At 46.0% G+C, this 12,367-nt stretch overlaps 1 protein-coding gene across 6 annotated transcripts in view; it reads right to left on the reverse strand.

Annotated features, from left to right (window-relative positions):
- The window catches only part of CMKLR2 (chemerin chemokine-like receptor 2), a 36,651-nt gene that overhangs the window by 23,006 nt on the left and 1,278 nt on the right, over window positions 1-12,367 (reverse strand). For 2 of the 6 annotated variants that reach the window (XM_082209104.1, XM_082209099.1), the window contains exon 1: window positions 1,784-1,922. The exons of the other annotated variants lie outside the window; for them this stretch is intronic. The gene's annotated coding sequence lies outside the window, so the exon portion shown is untranslated. Of the gene's footprint in view, window positions 1-1,783; window positions 1,923-12,367 lie in introns of those variants that run through there. 6 annotated transcript variants of the gene reach the window in all.

Genomic DNA, 12,367 nt, shown 5'->3' on the forward strand with positions numbered 1-12,367 from the left:
CGGACGACTCTGGGGTTGTGGCGCTCATCTTGCTTTATTGGCCGAGGGATCCGGCATACAGCTTCCAGGTCATGTAGCCAGCATGACTAAGCCGCTTCTGGCAAACCAGAGCAGCGCATGGAAACACCGTTTACCTAACCGCCAGAGCAGTACCTATTTATCTACTTGCACTCTGACGTGCTTTCGAACTGCTAGGTTGGCAGGAGCAGGGACCGAGCAACGGGAGCTCACCCCGTCGCGGGGATTCGAACCGCCGACCTTCTGATCGGCAAGCCCTAGGCTCTGTGGTTTAACCCACAGCGCCACCCGCGTCCCACTGCCTGCTTAAAGGCACTGAAATAGACTTGAGGAAACCCATTAGGCTTTCAGTCATGTTATCAAATAACATCTTTCAATGAACGATATAAAGCAGGGGTGTCCAAACTTTTTTCAAAGATGAAGTAAACATGTGTGAGGGCCGACCAAAGCTGTTGAGCTTCTTTTAAGGATTTTACAATTTAGCAATCCCAGGAATTTGAGGGATTAGGCCCCCAAAACAGACTTTGGACTTGCCTGAAGTTTTGCTCCTGGAGGAAATAGCGCCTGGCTTAGACACTCTCCTAACTCTACCTCTCTACCTCTCTTTCAAATCAGAACCAGTGAAGGCAGTGAAGGTTCTGTGTGAGTGCCTGGAGGCGGTTGGAGGATGGATGGCGGCTAATGGATTGAGGTTGAATCCTGACAAGACAGAAGTACTGTTTTGGGGGGACAGGGGGCGGGCTGGTGTGGAGGACTCCCTGGTCCTGAATACGGTAACTGCCCCTGAAGGACCAGGTGCGTAGCCTGGGAGTCATTTTGGACTCACAGCTGTCCATGAAGGCGCAGGTCAATTCTGTATCCAGGGCAGCTGTCTACCAACTCCACCTGGTACGCAGGCTGAGACCCTACCTGCCCGTGGACTGTCTCGCCAGAGTGGTGCATGCTCTAGTTATCTCCCGCTTGGACTACTGCAATGCACTCTACGTGGGGCTACCTTTGAAGGTGACTCGGAAACTACAGCTAATCCAGAATGCGGCAGCTAGACTGGTGACTGGGAGCGGCCGCCGAGACCACATAACACCGGTCTTGAAAGACCTACATTGGCTCCCAGTACGTTTCTGAGCACAATTCAAAGTGTTGGTGCTAACCTTTAAAGCCCTAAACGGCCTCGGCCCAGTATACCTGAAGGAGCGTCTCCACCCCCATCGTTCTGCCCGGACGCTGAGGTCCAGCGCCGAGGGCCTTCTGGCGGTTCCCTCATTGCGAGAAGCAAAGCTACAGGGAACCAGGCAGAGGGCCTTCTCGGTAGTGGCGCCCGCCCTGTGGAACGCCCTCCCATCAGATGTCAAAGACATTCAGAAGACATCTTAAGGCAGCCCTGTTCAGGGAAGTTTTTAATGTATGATATTTTAGTGTTTTTTGGTTTCTATGGAAGCCGCCCAGAGTGGCTGGGGAAACCCAGCCAGATGGGCGGGGTACAAATAATAAATTATTAATTATTATTATTATTATTATTATTAACTCTCTCTAGCCATTAAGGACCCACAGAGGCACCCCGTCATAGAGAACCACAGGAATACTTTTAGGACTACCCAGTACTGGCTCTGTTGCCCTATTTCTGTATGGCAAGCTCACAGTCATTTGTCTTGCCCTGTGTTTGAAGTGACCATGCACAGAAACAATCTCAGTTCTAAAAGGCAGCCCAGATGCTCTTTCCTGGGTTTCAGCTAAGGCACGCAGCACAAGCAAGGTAGTGCAAACATACCTGCTTGCAGCGCTGAGGTCACGGCAGGGCAAATTTTTATAGGTCTTCGGCAGGTCCAGAAGCAGCTGCTTGAACAGCAAAGGAACAGCTGTTTCTAGTCCACCAAGATTGGTCTTTCTGGAGGAAACTCTTCTTTCTACTGTGGCATAGGAGGCATGTGGGTGGGGTTAGGGCGGGTGTTGGAATGCTATAGAACACCATCAATTATGGACAGGCCAAAATAGCTCCCAAGAGACTTGTTCAGATGGTGTAAATTATTATAGCATCGCAGCTGTTCCTAAACCTGCGCACAGAGCCAGGCTGCATTTGGACGGCTTGCTGTGTAATTCGGGGGTTGTCAACCTGGCACTGTGGGTGTCATGGCACCTGTGAAGGCCTTTGCAGGTGTCCCAGGGTCTAAGCTTTCATTTAAAATAAAATGTAAGGCTCTTGGCCGCCTAGGAAGAAAGTTACAAAGCAAACTGTGCAGGCACCCTTCGAAGCAATCCAAGAGAAATGAGCCAGCCCTGGCTGTTCACTCCTGTTGGGGTGTTTAGCCAATGAGTGAAATCAGAGTTATGATTGACAAGTGAATTGTTTGGACAGATTGCAATAGGGATCCCAGGGGTCCCAAAACTCTTTTCTTACCCCCTGACCTTAAGCGCACTTTTCCTGCTAGTCTCCATAGTTTGCCCTTCTGTTTCTTCCTAGCAACTGGGCTCCATCTCTCCTATGGTAGACTCATCTGTGACTAGATACTCCCTAGAAGTTACAGTGGTACCTCAGGTTACATACGCTTCAGGGTACATATGCTTCAGGTTACAGACTCTGCTAACCCAGAAATAGTGCTTCAGCTGAAGAACTTTGCTTCAGGATGAGAACAGAAATCGTGCTCCGGCGGTGCGGCAGCAGCAGGAGGCCCCATTAGCTAAAGTGGTGCTTCAGGTTAAGAACAGCTTCAGGTTAAGAACGGACCTCTGGAACAAATTAAGTACTTAACCCGAGGTGCCACTGTATTTTCTGCAAATACTACTACTGTACAGTAGTTGCAGGTTGATGTTTAAGATTTGCAAAAAATTCTTAGTAATGTCCCCAGTTGTGCAGGAGCTGATGCCCAGGCCCTCATCAAGTACTCACTGTATAGCATAACTGTCAACGTTTCCTTTTTTAAAGGGAAATTCCCTTATTTTGAATAGGATTCCTTGCAAGAAAAGGGGAAAGTTGACAGCTATGCTGTATAGATAACTTACACTTATCTATTTCAGAAGTAAGTCTCTTTGTGTTTAATGGGGCTCACTCCCAGGTAAGCAGGCACTTTGGTTTAGGAGTGGCACTGGGGAAAACAAGACTCTTGTGCCTTTATCTTTGCCATCGGGACCAGCAACACACTGCTGCCTTCCTATTTATTTATTTAGTCATTGTATTTATATCTCACCTTTTGCTCCAAGGAGTTCAAGGTGGCCTACATGGGTCACAACATGGGTCTCCCTCTCTTCACAACATCCCTGCCAGGTAAGTTAAGCTGAGAGGCAATGACTGGTCCACTGGTCATCCAGCAAGGTTTGTGGCTGAGTGAAGATTTGAACCCTGGTCTCCCAGGTCCTAGCCCAGCACTCTAACCACTATACCACACTGGGGAATCAGCTATACAGCTGCAAATAAAATGTTTTAGGTGTGTTGTAAAGTGCAATATACAAATCTGACACTAGATGGCAACAGTGAGCTATGGAAATTTCAATGTATTTTTCAAAACTTTTTTTTTTTTTTAAAGCATTTTCACAGCTTTTTAAAATATGTGTGAAGATTCCACCTGGGTCTCTTGGCAAGTGTGAGGTTGTCCAGGGGCAGAAAGTGGAAATTCAGCAATGATTATATTCTTCCTGTGTTATGTCATGCCACCCCCACCCCTGGGCAGTAATTTTGTGGCTGGTGCCCTCAGCGCTCACTCAGAATTTGAAATGTGCCCCCAGAACATCCTCTCCTTGGAAATACACTAGGCACTCGCCCTTGTGACATTTCAGTACCAGGCTAAGATAAGACCTATGATTTTGCCCTACGTTCTTCTGGGATGCAAGTCAAACTCCTCGGTTTTGTGCTGTAATTTTAAAATTATAATTTTCACCTGCTCTTATTTGTTTTGTTGGGAGTATTGTTGTTGTTTTACATACTGTAACCCACTCTGAGATTTTGAATGCAGGGCAGGCTAAAAATATTCTGGAACAAATAAATGAATAGTTTGAGGAAAGAACAATTAGACTCTTTGTTGCCCGAAGCCACAGGACGAAGCAATCTTGGTAACACTAAGCAGGTCTGGTCAGATATGAGGAACCCTTGTCCACAAACACCTATAGTTTCATGGAAGAATGGCAGGATGCTCATTGATATGCCAAGAACTTTCTTCCAACTCCCGGCCTCTCCCACTGCCAGGACATTTTTTGGCGCCATCATTGATGGCATAATGTTGGCTTGGATAACCTCTTCCCTTCCCTCTGTCACTTAAATCAAGACACCCAATTGGCACGGCTTACCCCACATGACGCACGTGCTCCACTGTGGGCCCGATCCACTGGGAAGCTCACGCGGGCAAGCAAATAGGATTTCCTTGCCCAGCTTCTCTGGACTGTGGATGGGGCTGCACAAACCTCTGACATTTGTTTTTTTGTTTTTGTTTTTTTTTAATATTTAAATTTTATTAAGAGAAAATACATAGTTTACATTATGTTACAAATATATACATACCAAAAAATCCATCAAAAAGCCAAAGAGTAAAAAAGAAAGGAAAATAAAAGAAAAAGGGAAACAAGGAAAAAGGAAAAAGACAAAAGACGCATATACAATTACAAATAACAGAACTTCCGTCCAACTCGGTCTTGGAGTTACCAATTCTTATATTACTTCTGCAGTATTCATAAAACAGTTATACATCGATGATTTTAACTATCGTCTACTGATAAATTATTTATTCCCTGGGTATTTTCAAAATAAATTAAAAATTTGTTCCATTCGTCTTTGTATTTACTTGTGTTATTTTGTCTTATTTTTTGTGTTAATCTCGCTAGTTCAATATATTGATATAACTTCAATTGCCACTCTCCCACCGTCGGTAAATCAGAGGTTTTCCATTTTTGTGCTATTTGGATCCTCGCCGCAGCCAGGGCATATTGGAAAAAAGTTTGGTCTATTTTCTTTATTTCTTTACCGATCAGCCCTAAGAGAAACAACTCTGGGGTTTTAGGGAGGTTATACTTCAAAAAATTTTTCATTTCGTCATGAATTTGCTTCCAGAATTCTTTTATTACATCACAGGTCCACCATATGTGGAAGAAGGTCCCAACCTTGTCTCTACATCTCCAGCAGGTGTTATCAACAGTTTTATACATTTTTCCCAGCTTTGCTGGGGTCAAGTACCAGCGGTACACCATTTTCTCTAAATTTTCCCGCAGGGCTACGCAAGCTGTAAATTTTACGCCTTTCGTCCAGAGTGTTTGCCATTTGTTATAATCTATGTTATGACCGAGGTCTTTCTCCCATTTTACCATAACCCCCTTCACCCGATCTTCCTTGGTGTCCCATTCCAATAATTGTTTATACATTTTTGAAAGGAGTTTATCATTACTTTCCAGAATTTCAACCTGAAACCTCGATTTTTTTTCATTCATACCCAATCTCTTATGCTCACCCCATAAAGCGTTAATCTGATGAAAGTGGAGCCATTCTTTTATTTTGTCTTTCAGTTCCTCATAAGGCTTCACCCTCCATCCTATTTCTGTCTTTTCTAAAAGATCCTCATACGTGCATCTTTCGTCCGCCATATTTATTTTTTTTATTTTAATGATGTTGGTTGGGGAGAGCCACCAGGGGAAGCCTTTCTCAATCAGTTTTTTATATCTCTTCCACACTTCCAATAATGGGCCTCTGATTATATGATTAGAAAATCCTCTGTGGACCTCCCCTTTCTCTTGCCATAGGTAGGCATGCCACCCGAATCTAATATTAAAACCCTCTAAATCTAAGAGGTCTGTATTTCTGAGGGTGGCCCACTCCTTTATCCAACAAATACAGGCTGCTTCATAGTACAGCCTAATATTCGGGACTGCGAATCCGCACCTTTCTCTTAAGTCTGTTAGATATTTCAACTTTACTCTAGCCCTCTTCCCCTGCCAAATAAACTTGGTCAGGGTTTTTTGCCAGTTCTTAAGGAGGGAGATGCCTTTAATTATCGGAATGTTTTGAAAGAGGAATAATAATCTCGGGAGGATGCACATCTTGATGGCAGACATCCTCCCTGTCCATGAGAGTTTTAATCTGTGCCAGGTATCTAAGTCCTTTTTAATATCCTGCCACACCTTACTATAATTGTCCTCAACCAGGTTTATATTTTTAGGTGAGAGCCAGATTCCCAGATATTTTACTTTATTCACAGTTTTAATGCCAATCTTTTCCTCCAGTTGAATTTTCTCCTGTTCAGTCATATTCTTTGTTAGGATTTTTGTTTTCTTCCTGTTTAGTCTGAAACCGGACAGCCTACCAAAATCCTCCAAGAGTTCAACCACTCTGCTTGCACTATCCACTGGGTTCTCCACAGACAGAACCAGGTCGTCAGCATAGGCCTTCAGCTTAAATTCTTTCTTCCCAATTTTTATCCCCCTCACATTCACTGCCTCCCTTATTCTGTTTGCAATTACTTCTAAAACCATTATAAATAACAGGGGGGACAGTGGGCAGCCCTGCCTTGTGCCCTTCTTGATCTTGAACGGTTTCGTCAGATTGTCATTTATAATCAGCCTAGCCTGTTGTTCTGAGTATATTGCCCTGATACCTTTCATATAAGGACCTTCAATGCCTGCCTTACCCAAACATTGTAATAAAAATTCCCATGAGACATTGTCGAAGGCCTTTTCGGCATCTATGAAGACTAGTGCTGCAGGGACATCTATTCTCATATCTAAGTATTCAATGATGTTTAATATGTGGCGAACATTTTCTTTCTGGTGTCTGTTTGGGAGGAAGCCAACTTGATCTTTGTGTATATATTTCATTAAAAGCTTCTTAAGTCTACCAGCCATAATGTCGGCAAAGATCTTATAATCGTTATTAAGCAAAGAGATTGGCCTGTAATTTTTTATATCTGTTTTTTCTTTCTCTGTTTTTGGAATCAAAGTTATATAAGCCTCCTTCCACGAGGCCAGGATCTTCCCCCCCTGAAAGATGTTATTGATCACGTCTTTTAAAACCGGGGCTAGGTGTTCTCCTAATGTTTTGTAGTATTTTGCGGACAGACCGTCCGGCCCGGGGGCTTTCCCGGTCTTCATTCTGCTAATGGCCTCCTTAATCTCATTTACTGTGATCTCCTTATTCAATTGTATTCTATCCTCTTCTAATATATATTTATTTTCATTTTGTTCCAAATAATTTTTAATCTCTGCACTGTTTTCCCCTCCTTTTTCATATAGCTTTTCAAAGAATTGGGTAAACCTGTTTTCTATTTCCTCTGGATCTTCTATGATATTATCCTCCAGTATTATTTTATTTATCACATTTTGTTTCTTTCTTTTTCTTAGCTGCCAGGCAAGTAACTTCCCCATTTTATTTGCCAACTCAAAATACTTTTGTTTTGTAAATTTAATTTTCCACTCTATCTCCTGATTTAATACTCTGACATTTGAAGCATATGCCGAAAGAATCCCGGAAACTGTAGTTTAAGGGTGCTGGGAACAGAAGCTCTGTGAAGGGTGAACTACAGCTCCCAGAATTCTTGGGGGGAAGCCACGTGCTTTAGATATATGGCATGGATGTGACCAAAATCAGTGTGAAGGGTCAGTGCATGGGGTACTTTAAGTACCGTATTTTTTGCTCTATAAGACTCGCTTTTTCCCTCCTAAAAAGTAAGGGGAAATGTGTGTGCATCTTATGGAGCGAATGCAGGCTGCGTGGCTATCCCAGAAGCCAGAACAGCGAGAGGGATCGCTGCGCAGCGCTCCCTCTTGCTGTTCTAGCTTCTGGCTTAACCCCTCTGTCCCTTCCCCCACCTCCTGGAAAAGCCCCCAAGATCCGCGCTCCCTTTAAAGAGCCGCGTGGAGCGTGTGTGCGGCTCTTGGGGGCTTTTCCCCGAGGAGGGAGAAGGGCAGCCCGTCAGTGACAGGCTGCCCTTCTCCCTTCTTGGGGAAAAGCCCCCAAGAGCCGCATACATGCTCCACGAGGCTCGTGAAAGGGAGCGCTGAGCAGAGCTTGGGATGCAGACAGGCTCTGCTCAGCGTTCCCTTTATTTTATTTTTTCTTGCATTCCCCCTCTAAGAACTAGGTGCGTCTTATGGCGCGAAAAGTATGGTAAATAAAACTGCACATTTGCTAGAAGATTATCGCCTGCAGGAATCCTCTGAGGCAAAGCAAAGCAGAAGCTGTCCAGTTCTGCCTTGCCTCCTCACACAAAATGCCAGGGCAGCAACCACAATGCAAAGATCTGCAGGAGTCCCAAGACAAAATGCTGCAACATGGAGGGCTTCTTGTTCTGGATTCCCTGGCCACTGAGCATGCTCAGTCCTTTGCTGTTTTGCCCCCATTCCTGCTTTAAGGCCCCACCTCCCACCCCCCAAAAAAAGATTTTTGCAGACTTCCAAGTTTCCCTGTTATGTACTGAGTTGAATAGGATCCAAATTGCAGCAGTCTGATTGGTCCTAGAACAATAGGATTCAGAATGCAGCAGTCTGATTGGTCCAAGAACAATGCGGCAGTATGATTGGTTGGCAGGAACCACCCAATCATGCTCCAGATATAAGTGAATCCACAACCTGATTGGCTTACAGTAGAATTCCAGAATTAACCAATCATGTGCAGCCCATTGTGTAAATAATGTATATAAAGCAGATACTTTGAGGGGACTTTCATTCATTCCTCCTCACCACTATGAGCTGAATAAAGAGCATGAAATCACTCTGCGACTCTGAGTTTATTTCACTCCCCAAGCCTACTACCCTCTCCTTCATGGGTGGTGCCATTTTGCTTATATGTGGAGCAAAACTCACAGCCTGAACATTGGAAACAAAGGAGATTATAGCACCCAGTAGTCAAAGCTCTTATCTGGCATTTCGCTCCATGAAAGCATCCCGCAGAACTAGCTGAGATCAGTATTTTCCCCATGCTCAGGTCTACTTCCTGTGTAGCTTGAGAGTCTGCATGTTCTTACAACAGAATGGCTCAGCAAACAGCATCCACCCTAAAGAACAACAACAGTAATCCTACCTGATCTCTCCGTGAGCCATTTGTAGCACAAAAATGTGGAGTGAAAGGCGGGGTATCAAATCCAAACTCTTCTTCTTCTTCTTCCTCAGCATGCTGCTTTCAGTCTAGGTCTTGCTGTCCACAAGGACCTGTGTGGTTACTTGAGACACCTCCTATCTGCACTGTTTTGCCCCTGCACACGCCCCAGGTAACATGAAGAAAGAAGTCGTGGTTGTGATTTGCGAGCTTGGTGTGCGCCTACCTATGAGGTTATTGGCAGGTGTGGCTACACCCCATACGTTGCTGGGACCAGTGACGTAGCGTGGGTTGTCAGCACCCAGGGCAAGGCGAGTAATTTGCGCCCCCTAACCTCTAACCTGCCAGCTTCTTCTTGCTGCTGCCTGGTCTGGTCTGGTGTGGTTCTCTCCCGCGCTCAGCGCTGCGCTGGGCGGCTGCTGCACAGTCCCTCGCTCTCTCTCTGCACCGCACGCCTGGCACCCCCCCCCTCCACAGTGGGCGGCGACCCGGCAGCTCAGATCGGATTCGCACAGCCAGCACTGCAGTGAGAGAGAGTGAGTGAGCCAGGTAGGGGCAGAGAGCTGAGAGTGTGAGCGCGCCGCCCCCCCCCAGATGTTGCGCCCAGTGCGGCTGGCCCCCCCTGCACCCCCCACGCTACACCACTGGCTGGGACCGCCTATAAGCATTTTCCAATGGACAGACTGCAGAGTAATGCAGAATCAATCTGCAACGAACTTTTACGATCAGAATGAAGTCAGATTCTCAAGTCAGTAAGTGCTTTTCTGGGGCAAATATGATGCAAGAGAAGAAAAAGAAGAGTTTGGATTTGATACCCCACTTTATCACTACCCGAAGGAGTCTCAAAGCGGCTAACATTCTCCTTTCCCTTCCTCCCCCACAAAAAAACACTCTCTGAGGTGAGTGGGGCTGAGAGATTTCAGAGAAGTGTGACTGGCCCAAGGTCACCCAGCAGCTGCATGTGGAGGAGCGGGGAATCAAACCCGGTTCCCCAGATTACGAGTCTACCGCTCTTAACCACTACACCACTGTGTAGAATAAAATAATCACACAGTTTCCATTGATTCCAGAATAAAATGTCATGTGTACATGCTATACCTTTAAAGTTTACCTCTCGCAAAGTACAGTGCCCATAATTATTTGAGGGAAGGAATGAGCTGTGAATACAGTGGTACCTCTGGTTACGTACGTAATACGTTCTGGAGGTCCGTTCTTAACCTGAAACTGTTCTTAACCTGAAGCACCACTTTAGCTAATGGGGCCTCCCGCTGCCGCGCTGCGATTTCTGTTCTCATCCTGAAGCAAAGTTCTTAACCCGAAGTACTTTTTCTGGGTTAGCGGAGTTTGTAACCTGAAGCGTATGTAACCCGAGGTACCACCGTAATGCTCAAAGGTATAGTGTGTACACATCCTTCGACTTTTAGACTCAAGGGTTTTGCCATGGCATCTGTGACCCTCCGATGCAAAAAAAGGGGGTCTTGTAGGCCAAAAATACATTGTATTCCTGAACCACATTGAATAGGTCTTTTAAAAAATACAAAAGTACAATAGCAAGTAAATAGCAGGTGGCAAGGAAATGAAAAAGTATATTTCCATGCAAATGATAGACCCAGGACAGCTGGGTAGTGAGGTCTATTGAAAAGCAAATTACTTTGGAGGCGTCAGTTGTTAGGTTATTTTCCTCACAATATCCTGAAGTAAAATGAGAGAGAGAGAACACAGATGGGGAAACAGCCTTCCAAGGAAAAGGGGTGCCCTTTTTAGCTATATGACCTTGTAACTTCAAATAATGCACCTTCGATTCACAGGAACACAGGAAGGTCAGACCTACCTTGAGATACCAAGAGACTGAATGAGAGATATTCTGCATACAGAACAGATGCTCTACCACTGTGCTTAAGCCCTGCCTCTCCGTTTGCAACTGGCATAACTCCTGAGCTGCCATTTTTGAACAAAACAGCATGGGCAATGAAAAAGTGACGAATTAATCTGAGGAATAATACATTCAAAATCCTAACCAAAGTTGTATTTTACCAAACAGAACTCTGTTATCATCATTATCCTTATAAAATAAGTACACAAAGTATTTTACAGTACAATATAAGCACACAAAAACCAAGTCCATGCCTTGGAAGAACTTAAATCTGCTAAAAGTGGAGGAAACAACAAAGAGGAGGGAGAAGGAATGTTGCAAGCGCAGTGACATACTTAAGCTGCAATCCTAGCTCCATTTAGGTAAAGGGACCCCTGACCATTAGGTCCAGTCGTGGTTGACTCTGGGGTTGCGGCGCTCATCTCGCTTTATTGGCCGAGGGAGCCAGTGTACATCTTCCGGGTCATGTGGCCAGCATGACTAAGCCGCTTCTGGTGAACCAGAGCAGCACACGGAAATGCCGCTTACCTTCCCGCCGGAGCGGTACCTATTTATCTACTTGCACTTTGACGTGCTTTTGAACTGCTAGGTTGGCAGGAGCAGGGACTGAGCAACGAGAGCTCACCCCATCGCGGGGATATGAACCACTGACCTTCTGATCGGCAAGCCCTAGGCTCAGTGGTTTAGACCACAGCGCCACCCATGTCCAGCTCCATTTACCTTGGGCTTATTTACAGGCTGACAGATATAGAATAGCAGTGGGAGGCTACATTTCAGTTGGGAGTGACTAAAGCATGGGTCGGCAAACTAAGGCGCAGGGGCCGGATCAGGCCCAATTGCCTTCAGAATCCAGCCCGCAGACTGTCCATGGATCGGCGTGGGAATTCTGTTCGTTCGGGCTGCGCCATTTTTTTCTGGCGCCATTCCATTTCCACACACACACACTGCAGCGGCGTCTCCTCCATCCTCCCGGCTTCTCCCCGCCCTGCCTACAGGAGGAAGGGGGCTGGGCTGAGCTGGCTGAGAGCCATTTTAAGCAGCCCCTCTCCGGAGCCAGCCCTTTTGAGCCGCTCATCTTCCCACCACCGCTGCCCTGGTGCTCCTGTGGGCCAGAGAGCGGCGCGGACGAGCTCACTCTGCCTACCCACGAGAAGCAGTGGCGGCGGCGGCACAGCGGCTGGGGCGTGGGAAGGAGGACTATTTGCCCCCCTCGCCTCTTCTTCCAGCTCCCCTCCTCCTGGTGCCGCTTCTCTTGCCCGCCACAAGATCTGAGGGACAGTGGACCGGTGGCCCGTGGCTAAAAAAAAATTGCGGACCCCTGGACTAAAGCATAGCTCCTATCCAAGTTTACTCAGGGTTTAATGAGATTTCCTCCCAAGTACTGTAATTATTTAGAGGATTGTAGCCTTACTAACAGCAGTCACGAAATTAAAAGATGCCTGCTTCTTGGGGGCATAGCAATGGCAAACCTAGACAGC

The sequence above is a fragment of the Podarcis vaucheri genome (assembly GCF_965113315.1).
Source record: "Podarcis vaucheri genome assembly, chromosome: 1".
Lineage (NCBI taxonomy): Eukaryota > Metazoa > Chordata > Lepidosauria > Squamata > Lacertidae > Podarcis > Podarcis vaucheri.